The following is a 15,141-nucleotide window of genomic DNA, read 5'->3' as shown; positions in this document are numbered from 1 at the left end:
AGGAGAGGCAAGAAGGGTGTAGATCAGATATCAGGGGAGGTGGGAGGAACTTGGAGAAGTAGGGGGAGGGAAAATCATAAACAGACTATACTGTATGGAAAAAATACTTTCGATAAAAGAAAAGGAAAAGTATATAAATTAAACACCCATGAAAATGGAAAAAATAGATAAATACATACATACACACATATATACATACATACATGTTACTTGTGATTTAAAAAAAAGACTAAAAATGGATTCCAAATTTTCTTTATGTAAAATGTTTGCAGATGATCATTCTTCTATATATAGTACAAAATCCTAGGAAAAAGTTTTCCACTTCCAAGTGTGTGCTGACACAAATAAAGCCTTTATTTTTGTTGTCAAGTGTCTGTGTTGTCTCCTTCCACCATTGCCATGGACATAGAACTACCTCCAGAAAGTCAAGATTGCTTTATTTTTAATTTAGAAAGTTTTCCTTTCAATCCCAACTAAATGCCATCCCATAAGCTTAGGAGAATATGTTTATTCTGGAGATACTTACCTGCTCTTTGAATTTTCCAATCAGAGTCATTTGCAAAAGACATGTATTCCATTAAGCCTAGAATGATTGCCAAAGTTTCATTTGATAACACATATATGATGCCACCACCTTGTTCAGTGAAATTGACCTGCTTTTCAAATAATCCTTCTTTTTGGAACAAACACTGACTATGTTATCAAAACACTGGAGAACTGTGATGAATTATAGCACTACATCTATGGAGGTTTGTGTTCACTGTGTTTCTTTAAAGGGATGTTCTTATTTTTCTAAAGACAAACTAACAGTTATGAAGTCTGTGTGCATATACATGTCACAAACTGTGGAAAATTATATGAGGACTAAATACATAGAGATGTATATTATAACTATGCTAATGAAAATATCTGTGTGGGTTTCACATTCTGGAGCCTGACGATTTTCATATATGAAAGGCAATTCTTACCACATTGTTTCACACTTGTGAAAATTCTGTTAGCCTAAAGCAATAACTTCTCACAGTTGAGCAAGAGAAACAACACCGCAACATAAAACTTCTGCCCTAGAATTAGTCTATAAACCTGATTTGGCATGTTAGTATGGTCTCATTCACAAATGGGGCTTTTCCCTAATGGTTGATACTCAGAGAGACCAGTCTTTGATATCAGCTACATGTTTTTGGCTCCTACCCAAGAACTCCCTTTAGTCAATAGGCAGAATTCATTGGAATGAATTTTCTACATCCAAGCAAAGGAAAGGTTAGAAAATGTAGAAAGGCCAAAGACTGAAAGAAAAGAAATTCTATTGGGGAGAATGGCTTCGTAATTATAATAGCTCGTTTTAATCACTGTGATTGTTTAATATGTTATGAACACGGAGCTATAAGGATAATAATTGTCTTATCAGTCACAATCTCTTTGTTATCACCAGTGCTCATTTGGGATTTAGCATAGCATAGCTCCATTCTGCACACCTCCCTCACATATCAAGTAGCCTTAATTATGTGGGCAGTCAGACCAGACCCTCTCTGGAGACAAAGATGAGGATGACGAAAATCAGGTGAGAGGGAAGAAGTGTTTCCCTCCTCCTTTGTTTCTGTTCAGTCCCCTGTAGCTAAAGGCACATATGTAGCTTTCTCCATCTTTGAGACACTTTAAATGTGAAATGAGTAATTTAGCTGAAAATTTTCAGTTATTTTTTTTTGCATGCTTCATATGCTGGGTTAAAACCATTAGCATATAACAAAATCTGAGCAGATGCAATGCAACAGATTCCTTAAGGGAATCCATATTTTTACATATTTTGTAATAAGGAAACTGTCACTCCCAGATGGTATCGAGCTAATACTGGTGGTTTGCTTGCTGATAACATACTAAAAAATAAAATTAATTGTATTCTATTTGATGACAATGAAGTCATTATCATATATACTACACTCTTAAAAGAAACAGATTCAAAAGATCCCCTCCTGAATTATTAGGTTTATTTAGTTTTGTTGGCCTGGCCAGAAAAAAAAAAAAATCCAACTTGGATCTTCAAATTGGAATTCCCTCACACCTGGCACCCAAATGTGTGGTGGTTTATAAATGTGGAGAAAAAAAAATGTGATCTTGAATTGCTAACAACATTAGAGACGAGCCTGGTGGTGTAAATACAACACAGCAGACATTTCCAAAAGAGAAATATGAGCTCCTCAGCTCATTCTTGCTGGTTTACAGGAAGATAGCTTCCGCATTTGGCCAATTATTGCAAGTCATACTCACCTGGAAATGTGTATAATAACGCTGGAAATTAAAACGGAACATTGGTGCACTGTTTGGTATATTTGCAGAAGCACTTTTTGTACCGCAGTGCTGCATTTTCTCAGTGTGTCTTTTTTTTTTTTTTACCTGTTCCCAGCTCTGAGTAGATCCCTTCATGTGTAAATTTTAGAATGTAGTAATTATAAACTGAGTTATATCTTTTAGTGCCATTCATCTATATTAACCACTAGTTTTAGATACTGTGTGGGATATTTTTATAGGTCATGTGCTCTGACATATGTTATTTAAGTTATGTCCTGCTTTAAAAAAGGTAAGCGTAAGTACAAAGGGAACTTAGCTGACTAAATTATGCTCTCTCTCTGTCCATACATCATTGAACTTTATTGAGACCGAAGTCATAAGGCTCATCTAGGATTCTTTTGTTTGGCTTCTTAAAGTGAGATTGCAATACTATTTGATATTAACTATTGTTGGTGTGTTTTTTAATCATTTCTTTCACCCTTTACAAAGTGGTTTAAAGATATTGCTACCCTTGTTGGATAGCATAATATAAAAAAATTGGTAGTAAGTCTGGCTCATTCTTTGACAGATTTGAAAGCCTAAAAGTCAATGGAGTATGTCTCAAGAGAGCACAATTTTTAAAAATTAAAAACCTATGAACAGTATAAAGTAAATGAATAATAGATTGGATTCATATACATTGCATCGGTATAGCATAAATATTTCAGGAGAAAGACAATTTTAAACTCTGAATCAATTTTTCAAGTAATCAGATGTTACTTAGCAATCAGCTGTTTAACTCGTCACAAGCTAAGTTGCGTAAGATGATAATGAGTATACAGGCCTCAATATGTGTATATGACATATATACATGTCAGAATTCCATTGTGATTATTTGTGGCTATTTTCTATCAATTGTATAGATAGCCTACATTGTATGTTAGTACCATTTTCTGAATAACTAAAGTTTGACAGTTTGCTAGGCTATGAATCCTAGATTTGCTGACCTATAAGGTAATTTCTACAGCTCCAGCATGAACATAGAGTAGTACTTGTGAAAAGTCACAGACATAAAATTTATTAGAAAGCCAATGAGATCATATTTCAAACTTGTTAGTTACAGATAAAGTCAAGGAACACATAGCCCCATGATGCTGTGCCAGGAAAACACATTCCGAGATGTAACTAAAATTGTTGAAATGTATACACCTGTGATTTACCATAGGGGATAGTGAGGTCTGTTGAGATCTGATTAATAAAGCAAAATTTTAACACTTAAATAAAAAATCATTTTCAAAAATTTGTCTGAAATTTTTTTGCCTGGCTCATAAAAAGTAACTCAGGACAAGTCATGGTGAACTCAATTCTCCCAAATTCCGGGGTACTATGGGGCTTTTTGGTTTTGTCTAACTGATAGATTCAACAGGCAATGTCTGCAATATATTTGACATTATACTTATAAATAGTAAAATTATGGATATATACACACATGTAATTGTTCATGTTATAAAATTACACCAGAAATTTGTTGTGATATCACAAAGATCCATATCATAATCTGAAGTATTGTTATTGACTTTGTCATTCACTCCAGGCCTCAAGGTACTATCTGCAACCAATCTGTATTTCACTCTAGTGACACGAAGTGTTATAAAATGGAAGGAATCTGGATTGAGACAGAAAAACTCCAGAGTTCAAAGTTCCTTCACCTAACTGGAGATAAAAGAGAAACGTCCTTTGCCAGGCTGTTTCCACTGAGAAGACTGTTTGTTTGTTTGTTTGTTTGTTTGTTTTTACACTTTATTCACTTTGTATTCCAGTTGTAGCCTCTCCCTCATCTCCTCCTGGTCCCATTTTTCCTCCTACTTCCCTTCCTCTTCCCTCCCTATACCTCTCCCATAGTCCACTGATAAGGGAATTCCTCCTGCTTTACTATCTGACCCTATCCTATCAAGTCTTGTTAGGACTGCCTGGATCATCTTCTGTGGACTTGAAAGACCACCCTGCCAGAGGAAGTTGATGAAAGAGAAGGCAACTGAGTTCATGTCAGAGACAGCCCCTACCCCCCTTACTAGGGAACCCACATGGAGACTGAGCTGCCTATTGGCTACATCTGAGCAGAGGATCTAGGTCCTCTCCAAGCATGATCCTTGGTTGATGTATCAGTCTCTGCAGGCCCCACTGGGCCCAGATTTTCTGACTTTGTATAAACATACTAAAATTTACAGACCTAAAGAAACTAAACCACAAGAAGGACCCTAGAGAAGATGCTTATTTCTCATAGAGAAGGGTAAACAGGATAGTCACTAGACATGGTAGAAGAGAAGGAACAGGATGGGAGCCTACCACAGATGTCCTCTGAAGAACTCCACCCAGCAGGGTATCAAAGAATATGCAGAGACTCACAGCCAAACTTTGGACAGAGCTCAGGGAGTCTTATGGAAGAAGGGGGAGATTAGAAAGTCCTGGAGGGTGAAGCTGTAAACAACCCAGATGCCCCTCAACTGAGGAATGGATACAGAAATTGTGGTACAGCTACACAGTGGAATATTACTCAGCAATGAAAAATAAGGAAATCATGAAATTTGCAAGCAAATGGTGGGAACTGGAAAGGATCCTGAGTGAGCTGTCTCAGAAGCAGAAAGACACACACGGTATATACTCACTCATATAGACATATAATATAGGATAAACCTACTAAAATCTGAACATCTAAAGAAACTAATCAAGGTTGTTTCCTGTTTTCTTCTGGCTTTCAGAGGCCCTCTGTAGCAGGTTCCGAGGTTGTTTCCTATTTTCTTTTTCTTCTGATGTCCATCCTCTTTGCCTTTCAGGATGGGGATTGAACATTTTAGTTAGGGTCCTCTCTTTTGCTTAGTATGTTTAGATGTACAGATTTTAGTGGGTTTATTCTATATTGTATGTTTATATGAGTGAGTATATACCATGCGTGTCTTTTTGCTTCTGGGACAACTCACTCAGGATGATACTTTCCAGGTCCCACCATTTACCTGCAAATTTCATGATCTCCAACCTTAAAACCTGCCACAGAGGGCCTCTGAAAGCTTCTGCAGTATAGACTGTCAAAGCAGATGCTGAGCCTGATGGCCAACTGATGGGCAGAGTGAATGGAATTCTATGTAAGAAGTGGGAAATAGTAAGAGCTGGAGGGGATGGGAACTCCACAAGGAGAGCAACAGAACAAGATAATTTGAACACAGGGAACTTCCCAGAGACTCATACTCCAACCAAGGACTATTCGTGGAGATGACCTGGAACCCCTGCACAGGTGTAGCCCATGGCAGTTCAGTGTCCAAGTGGGTTACATAGTAATGTGAAAAGGGACTGCCTCTGACATAATCTGATTGGCCTGCTCGTTGATAACTTCCCCCTGAGGGGGGAGCAGCCTTATCAGGCCACAGTAGAGGACAATGCAGCCACTTTTGATGAGAACTGATAGACTAAGATCAGAAAGAAGAGGAGAACCTCCCCTATCAGTGGACTTAGGGAGTGGCATGCATGCAGAAAGGGGAGGGAGGGTGGGATCGGGAGGGGAGGAGGGAGGGGCTTATGGGGGGATACAAAATGAATAAAGTGTAATTAATAAAAAATTAAAAAAAGAAACTAATCAAAAGGGAGGGCCCTGACTAAAATGCTCAATCCCCATCCTGAAAGGCAAAGAGGATGGACATCAGAAGAAGAAGAAAACAGGAAACAAGTTAGGAACCTGCCACAGAGGACCTCTGAAAGGCTCTGCCCTGCAGACTATCAAAGCAGATGTTGACACTTATGGCCAACTGTTGGGCAGAATGCATGGAATCTTATGAAAGAAGAGGGAAATAGTAAGATCTGGAGAGGACAGGAACTCCACAAGGAGAGCAACAGAACCAGAAAATTTGAACACAGGGGTCTTTCCAGAGACTCATACTCTAACTAAGTACCATGCATGGAGATAACCTAAGACTCCTGCACAGATGTAGCTAGTGGCAGTTCAGTGTCCAAGTGGGTTCCATAGTAAAGGGAAGTGGGACTGCCTCTGACATAAACTGATTGGCCTGTTCTTTGATCACCTCCCCCTGAGGGGGGAGCAGCCTTACTAGGCCACATAGGATGACAATGCAGCCACTCCTGATCAGATTTGGTAGACTAAGATCAGAAGGAAGGAGAGGGGGACCTCCCCTATCAGTGTACTTGGGGAGGGGTATGCGTGAAGAAGGGGAAGGGAAGGTGGGATTAGGAGGGGAGGAGGGTGGGGCGTATGGGGGATACAAAGTGAATAAAGTATAATTAATATAAAAAAATTAAAAATTAAAAAAAGAACGTCCTGGAGAGGACAGGAGCTCCACATTCTGAAGGCTTCTATGGATAAGAATAGGCAACTGTTAGCATTCTACAAGTAGGTTAGGATTTCTGAAAATCACTAAGAGGCAGGTGTGATGGGAGGGCTGTGGGATACATGCAAACAAGGAGAAAGACTCCAGCCAAGGCACAGAAGGCCACTCCTCTTCAGCCATGGGAAACAGCTGCTACTGTTCTCCAGTTTGGAATGCACAGGCTTGGGAAGCAAGATTTTAACAGACTGTTTGGCACTGAGTAGAGTTTTCCTGAAGACCTGGCAGGGGAATTAGTTTAAGTAATAGTATGTCAAATCCTCATCACGACAAATACTAATTGAAGTTTCAAATGAATTAGGCTTTGCCTGTACAATGATAGGAAGACAAGAGCATCTTGTGAATTAATTTGCAGAGGGATCTGCTGCACCTTCTGGAAGCGTGAGGATCAGGCCTCCTCTCGGAGTCTGTACACCTGCAAGCAGAGCTGTAAAACTCCTAGACCCATAAAGCTCTCTTCCTGGAACAGACACTTACTGCGCTGGAAGCCAAAGCAAGGTAAAGGTCACTCCCTGTCACAATTACATGTGATCCAGAGGTGTTACATTCCAGTAACACATCTCTATTAATGATATGCTTGTGTAGGGACACTATTTCCTGCGCAGTCCCATCCATTCATCTTTAAATCCCACAGGGCCTAAATCATAGCACTTAGAACACATTCAATATGTATTAAATAAACCAGCAAATGACTATATTTATCTTTTACTTAGTAAACAGCCAATGAACTTTTATGAAGCAAACAAGGGATGATTTTTTTTAAATGCACCTCATATGAACGACTCTGTTTCTTGTGTACATACTGAATTCATTCACATTCTTCCTCTCTAAAATCCAAGATTATCACAGAGAAGTAATATTCAAGAGCAGCCACATGTTACAAGGAAGGGGAAAAGGAAACACGAATTTGGACCTGCTGATATAAAACTGTAAGAGCTGACATGGACTCTGATTTTGGATCACATTCCCCTAGCTGGGCAGCCTTGTCTGGCCTTAGTGGAAGAGGATGCACTTAATCCTGGTGGGACATGAAGTGCCAGGACAGGATAGCACTAGGGGTGGGTGGTTTCGTTCTCTGAGAAGAAGGGGAAGGGGGAAATGAGAAAAGAGGGTGGGAGGATGGGACTGAGAGGAAAGGAAGGAAACTGCTATCAGTATATAAAGTGAATAAACAAACAAATAGATAGATAGATAGATAGATAGATAGATAGATAGATAGATAGATAAATAAATAAATAAATAAATAAATAAATAAATAAATAAATAAATAAATAAATAAATAAATAAATAAATGAAGGAGGAAAAACTGTAAGAGTTGAACACAGCATTCTGGCTCAGCAGTGAACTCCCTGTTCCCAGGAAGGACAAAGGATGCTTCTAACTCGAAGTCACCCACATTCTGGAGGAAGCAAGAAGGGGAAGCTTGGTTTGAAGTGTTGAAGATCTAGCTTGTTGGACATTTTACACTAATAATCTCAGTAGGGTCCAGGTATTTACTCTTAAGTGGGATCAGAGATTGGTAGATTATACCTGCAGTGGTTCTTTTTAGGTCATAGGAGGTCTTGGTGTTGCTTATGAAACCAGTGAAGTGCTGTAGACATTAAAAATATATATACTGCATGTCACAAAAACCCAATTCATAAAGCGTAGCTTCCTGCTTGTGCTAGTGAATTATGTAATTGGTTCAATGATTTTAAGTTGGCACTAAAGTGGCTCCATGAGAATTTGCCAAGATCCCATAAATAAACAATAAACAGGAGATTTCTCATGCCACAAGCCTCTAGGAGATATCTCTTAAATATAATCTCACAGCTGGCAGGGGGAGGGAGGGGAGCCATACCTCATCCTAAGAGAGGTTTAGTTATAACTAGAAAGCTTTAAAGAGTAACTGCTTCTTTTTATAACTCTTTCATTTAATAAGCATATTTACGTATACAACACTTCGACTAGCAGCGATATGAGGTTTTGGTTGAAAAGTACTTAGAAAGAAAACTCACATAAACAAAACAATTCAAAGACTATGGGGTTTTTTTTGGCAGTTGTTTTTTTTTTTCCTTTTTGTATTTCGTGGCTATTGATATGCAGTAAATATCACACTTTGCACGTGACAATAGCCTTTCAAGTCAGGTTTTACTTCAAATAGAGTGAGAAGTAAACTGTGAAGTATTTGTTCTGATGGTGTAGTCTTCTATGAGACTGTTCCTTCTCTTGAGATTCCCAGGTGCTAAAACACATCCAACTTAATACTGGTTTGGACTGAAAAGATCATTCTACTTAACTGCTCTGAAATCTGGCTCTTTCCTCACATTTTTCAACTTAAGTATCAATAATATCCTAAGGTTTGGAAGTGGGTGTTTCCATTGTGGGAACATATCATCCTGGTGGGTTGGGAGGATGTTAAGAATCATTCTTTTTTTAAGATTAAACCAGACTCGTTATTATTATGTGCGCACATGCATAGTGTATGTGGATAAGCATGCTGTAACACTCATGGAGGTCAAGGGGCAACTTGGTGGAGCTGGTTTTCTTACTCCACCTTTACATGGTATCGAAGGATCAAACTATGGTCACCAGGCTGGCACAGCCCATAAAATCTCCTGATCCATGTCACAGCCCCAAGAATTTTTCATATATATATTGTTGTTGGAGGACAACAGCTTAAAGAATCCAGGGCTGTGTTTCTCTTTGACTTGTCCATTGCTGAGTCCAAATCAGAGACAGACTCTGGCACTCACTGATAGACAGCCAGGAAACTGTCTATGAAGGAAGGGATAAGCGGAACTCCTATCCATGCTCATAACTCAGTGTGGAAGGGCAGGCTCTCTCAGCCATAAGATTTGTTGCTTAAAAATCTGGAGGCTTTCCTCCCCTGTTGATTTACAGCATTGGCGTAGGATCAAGACAGTTTATCAATAAATAATTTGCATTTATCTTGCTTTTCTACAGTTGACCCACTGTATAAATCTTCTCTTACTTAGATATTTTACTTTGAGTGGTGATAATTTATTTTCTCCAGGCCTCTGTCTTTTCTAACATTTTATAGCCACAAAAAAATATGTTAGAGAAAAAAACCATACACGGTATGTTAGTAGACTGAACTCTCTCTGACAGTCTTCCAAGGTCATAGTTTAGAATTCTTCACCCCGAACTGCAAATGAGATACAAATGAGAACACGTTGGGAGGGAGTTTGTTCTATGATACCTTTGTTCTTCGGTGATCAATTACACTTGGGCGGAGTAATGCCCTGTTTCAAGCATTATCTCTTGGTATAAATTCACACAGCCCTGGCTCTCTTTAGCAATCATACTTCCTTTAACTTGTTGCTTAGCTAATCTGTGCTTTTCTTAACTGAAATATTCAATTCATTTTCTCTCCGTAATTGTTTCAGTATCCTTTATGTGACTGTCATAAACAGTTTACCTCCGTCACCACTCCAGCCTAGGAAGTAATTACCTGGGTGGTCCAGAACCCGTTGCGTAGACCCCTTTGGCTTTAATGTTGGAATCTTCCCGTCTTCGCCTCTTGAATGAAAGGCACTCTGTGTGTACCACTGAAACCTTAAGGCCTTTTCTGTGCATATCATTCACATAGGCCCATAGGGCATGTATAATGTCTTGTAACTAAGTCATATCTCAGCCTGTTACTATTTTACAACACTTTGGTGGTTTGGGCTATGAAAACATCTGTAATTAATTTCATAATATTTCAAGGAAATGGAATCTGTATTATAGACTAACCATCACATTATAGAATAGCATTACCTTGCTACCAACTCTTGTCACTTTTAGCAGTGAATATGAAGTAATGCTAATAGATAGCATATTGCATAAGTACACTTACTTTAAAAACACTGTTTATTTTTAAAATTCTATTTAGTGGTATCTTCATACTTCATCTAGAATCTCTACTTCTTATACAGAACCTCGTGTTTATTCTACAAGAGGTCTGAGGAGTAGAATGGTTAAATAAATAAAATGAAGAATCCTCAATTTTAGAAGTTTTATACTTGTTCTAGATCATAACATTAATTTGCAACTTATTGTAAGATTGCTAGCCTCATGATCTGGAATCCAGTTAAATTTATTTTAATTTGTTTAAGTGATATATATAGGGTACTAATGTGCATAAGTAAATATAAAAGCTTATACATAATTATACATTAGAGAACTAATATATTTATTTAAAAGTGTATCTTTGTGCATGTGCGAATCACAAGGGGGTGATTCAAGTAGATATGTATGTGAATGTGCAAATCTTAAATTCTATCACATTTCAGGAGCTAGCCAGGAGATGGAAAACTGGAATTTTCCCAGCTTCCTCTCTGTTTCTCTCTTAAAATGCCAACAATGCCATACCTTGGATTCCTGCATGGACACTTGGAAGAGTCACCAGGGCTCACACTGCTAAAGCAACAGGTTAGATTTGTTTTGATATTTGTGTTCTTCACTTATATTAATTCATGATGTCATGAGTTAGACTGTCTCAGTATTTTGTTTGTCAGATTCATTTTCTGGTGGTTCTTAGTGACACACTCCTCCTGCTCCCAATTCTCTGTTGTATTTATATAACTGTAGTATTTCTTCTTTTCTAAAACACAAACAAGCTTGAAAGTTTCCTCTATGTAGCATTTCCATTTCATTGTACAAATTTGCCTTCAGTACTATTTTTTATTTATTCCTAAATAAATTGTAAAATTTTGTGTTAAGTATGTCCGAGAGCAATAATTATTTAATATATAATCGTTTTCAAAGTTTTTATTGGTTCACTGTGAATTTCAAATCCACTTATCTCTCCCTCCTCTCATATACAACTACTACCCTTTGCAACTTCCCCCCAACAAAGAAAAGGAAATCTCCTTTAGGAAGCTGTATTGTGTCACAGTGTGTTCCACAGTATACTCGTTTGTTTATACTTCTTTCCATGCAAATGTTCATTGCAATGACTCATTGGTCTTGTACAAGGCATCTGGCTTCTGCTACTCTGTCAATACTGGAACCTCATTGAGATTCATCTGAGATATCCTGTTGTCCTGTATCAAAGAGATCCTGTAATTTTAGATTTACAGATCATGCACTTCAGTAGTTCATCAATGCCGTAGATGTTGGGGTGACCCTGTATCTGAGCCAGAGAGATAACTGAGCTGGTCAGCCCACCAGCTCTACAGCCAGCTCTCTCATGTCCTCAGGGCCAGCTCATGGGTAACCCTGACAACTAGGGCCAGCTCTTCCCTGCTGCTCGGGCAAGATGCCTAGCCCACTCTCAAGAATGTTACAGTAGGTGAGGGGTAAGACTACTTCATATGACAAGGTGGCAAGGATGAAAGGGAAGAGAGGGCACCTCTCCCTAGTTGATACATGTGCATAGCAGACAAGAGGAAGGGCAACCCCTGCTTGGGGGCCAGCTCTACTATGCTGCCCAACCCAGGTGCAGGATTCACTCTCCCAAGTGCTACAGTAGGTGAGGGGCAGGGCCAGCTCTCCCATTTTGATGTCCTCAGAGTCAGTTCTCCTGCCTTCCGTAGGTGGCAAGGGACAAGAAGGAAACATTTCTCCCTCACCCATGCCACAACACAGGAGATGAGTGGCAAGGCTAGCTCTTTCTCACTTATACCTTTGGAAAACTCACCCCCAATTCCTGCAAAGTGCAGCCACTCTCTTGCTCTATGCCCATAGGGCATAGCGCTATCTTTCCTTCAATGCCAAGGCAAGGGGTGGAACCAGTTCTGCACAGCCCTCAAATGTTAACATGTCCCCAGGTGGCAGAGCAGACCGGGGACATCTGCCTACATTTTGGTGGCAACAGACCCCCGCTGTGGCAGGGCCATACATCCAGACATAGCACCTGGTGACAGCTCAGGCCAGGAGCCCACCATGGCCTCAAGGGGCATCACCAGCTACTCACATCAGGCTGTTCTCCACTGCCCCCAAAGCCTACAGTTCTGCTGCTCTTCATTGTGCCACACACTTCTGTTTCTCTTTCTCTGCCATTTCTCTGACACTTATTTGCTCCTCTTAGTAGCTCCTGAGTTCTCTTGGTGTCTAAGGTGATCTTAGGAGTGGTGTCAAGAGTGCTGTGCCCCACCCATGCATTATGGTACTGGGCAGAGGTCATCTCCACTATGATCAGCCCCCTCAGGCCCAAATGGTACTGAACTGGTGGTCATCGCACGCTGGCTTTTTCCAAGGAGTGTTAGGCTACTGATCATTCAGATGTTCATAGGTCAGAGCACTCATCATGGACATAGTCTCTCTCCTCTCTCCGACTTACTCACACACCTGACAGGGCAGCCACAGTTGCAATGCCTCCAGGAGCAAGGAAGATACAACCTTTTAAATTCGTATTTTAAAAACAATGTGTATTGGTGTTTTGCCTTCATGTATGTACCTGTGTAGTGTGTATGTCTAGTGCCTGCAGAGGCAAGAAGAGAATAAAGGATCCCCTGGAACTGAAATTATACACTTTTGAGAGATGCCATTTGAGTGCTAGGAATTAAACCCGGATTCACCATAAGAGTTTTTTTTTTTTCCTGAAGCATCAGGATATAATTTTTCATGTGTTAGTTTTTAAATTCTATTTTTTTAATCAATCAGTATTTTAAAGTTCTCTCCCTAGATGTTCCAGCTCATCTGCTTAAAGTATCACCACTGTTTAAAAAAAAAAAAAAAAAGCCTAATTTTGTCAAGTAAATATGGTTCTTCTTATGTTAATAAGGTTTCTTGGTATGTATTTTTTTTTCTCCCTTTGTATCGGTAAGGTATATGAAGAATAATTGCTTGGTGGCTGACTGGATTGTATTTTATTATTTGTTCTGTTTTCATACAAGAACATTGTATCAGTCACTGATTTTGTAAAAATTGATTCTATATCTCCTTCATGTTTTTGTTGTTTTGGTTTTTGTTTGTATGTTTTGGGTTTTTTTTTTTTTTTTTGAATGATTTCTTTCAAATTGAAATGCTATCCTGGATGGAACTCTGTTCCATAAGATTCAGGGCATTCTAAATTGAGGCTCATTAAACGCAAGAATAAAGCAACTCCCAAGTATCAGGAAGCAGCCCAGTGGTCACTGCACAGACTGATGCATCAACCAAAGAACCATGCATAGAGAGGATGTAGGCCCCCTGCTCAAAGACAGCTCAGTCTCCATGTGGCTTCTCTAGCAAGGAGAGAAGAGACAGTCTCTGATGTGAACTTGGTTGCCTTGATCACTTCTTTCTGGTCATGTGATCTAGCCAGCCCACAGAGGAAGAAGATCCAGGCAGCCCTGATAGGACCTGATAGACTAGGGTCAGACGGTAGGGAAGGAAGTCTTCCCCTGTCAGTGGACTAGGGGAGAAGGATGGGGAGAAAGAAGGACTGGGGGTGCAACTGGAAGGAGATGAGGCGGGGGGGGGGCTACAACCAGATACAAAGTGAATAAACTGTAAAATAATAATGATAATGATAGTAAGAAGAAAAGAAAAAAAAAAAAAACATACAGCTGTACCAGACTTTCCCCTGCCCAAGGTCATACCATCAGTGAGGACTTCTGCGGAGAAACTAACCCGTGGCCCATCAAGCTGCCTGCAAAACCTCGCAAAAAGTTCCAAGGTTTTGTGAGTTCTCACCTATACTGATGTGGGACTCCAGTTACACCTCTGCCTTTGAGTTGTTCGTACTCCCAAGTCATTCCTCATCCACACTCCTCTAAGTAACCCAACTAACTCGTCAACCAAATTAAACTTTTGTGGCATTGTTACATTAGTCTGTTATCATTTCTCTGTTTGGTACAAACAGGTGTTTGTTTGTGTCTCTGCAAGAATGTGTCCCTAAACATGGAAATTAAAAAACAAATATAGTTTAAAAATAAACCTCACGTCTTTAGCAAATCGTTTCCTGAATCCGTTGAAACTCTAGGCCCAATTTCTTATTTCTACCTACCTATTCATCTTTTTGGCTTTTTAGTTTTAGAGTTTTTTGTTTTTTTTTTTTTTTAATTTACAAAGTCCACATGCACTTACACTTCAATATCTTAGTATTTGTTGCTTCACATTTTTAAATGTGTGTGCATGAGGTTTTGCTGGAATGTACATATGTACACCATATGCATGCCTGGTGCCTAGGGAGACCAGAAGAGGCTGTCAATATCTTGGAACTGGAGGTACAAATGAACATGAGCCACTATGTGGGATGCTTCCCACCAGGTCCTCTGCAGGAGCACCAAGTGCTCCCAACTATTGATCCATCACTCTAGCCCCACAGATCATATATTCTTTCCAACTCCATTTAATTTTTCACTAAGTCTAACAGCCAGTACTCATCTGTTTTTATTTTTTAATATTATAATTTTATTACCTTTCTTCCTTCCCTTCCCTTCCCTCCCCTTCCCTTCCCTCCCTTCCCTTTTCCTTTCCCTTCCCTTTTCTCTTCCCTTCCCATCACTTTTCCCTTCCCTTTTCTCCTTTTCCCCTTTTTTTACCTTTTCCCTTTTTTCTCTTTTCCCTTTTC

The 15,141-nt window shown here is 39.5% G+C and overlaps 1 non-coding gene across 1 annotated transcript; it reads right to left on the bottom strand.

Annotated features, from left to right (window-relative positions):
• Positions 1 to 12,842: 12,842 nt before the first annotated feature.
• On the bottom strand, positions 12,843 to 12,972 carry LOC129688778 (small nucleolar RNA SNORA17). Its single transcript, XR_008721997.1, has one exon. It is a non-coding gene; the product is annotated as a small nucleolar RNA SNORA17 (small nucleolar RNA).
• Positions 12,973 to 15,141: the final 2,169 nt, after the last annotated feature.

This window comes from Psammomys obesus, unplaced genomic scaffold (genome assembly GCF_907164565.1).
Source record: "Psammomys obesus unplaced genomic scaffold, mPsaObe1.curated_primary_1811, whole genome shotgun sequence".
Classification (NCBI taxonomy): Eukaryota; Metazoa; Chordata; class Mammalia; order Rodentia; family Muridae; genus Psammomys; species Psammomys obesus.
The sequence above is the reverse complement of the archived record's forward strand: the minus strand, read 5'-3'. Positions and strand labels throughout refer to the sequence as shown.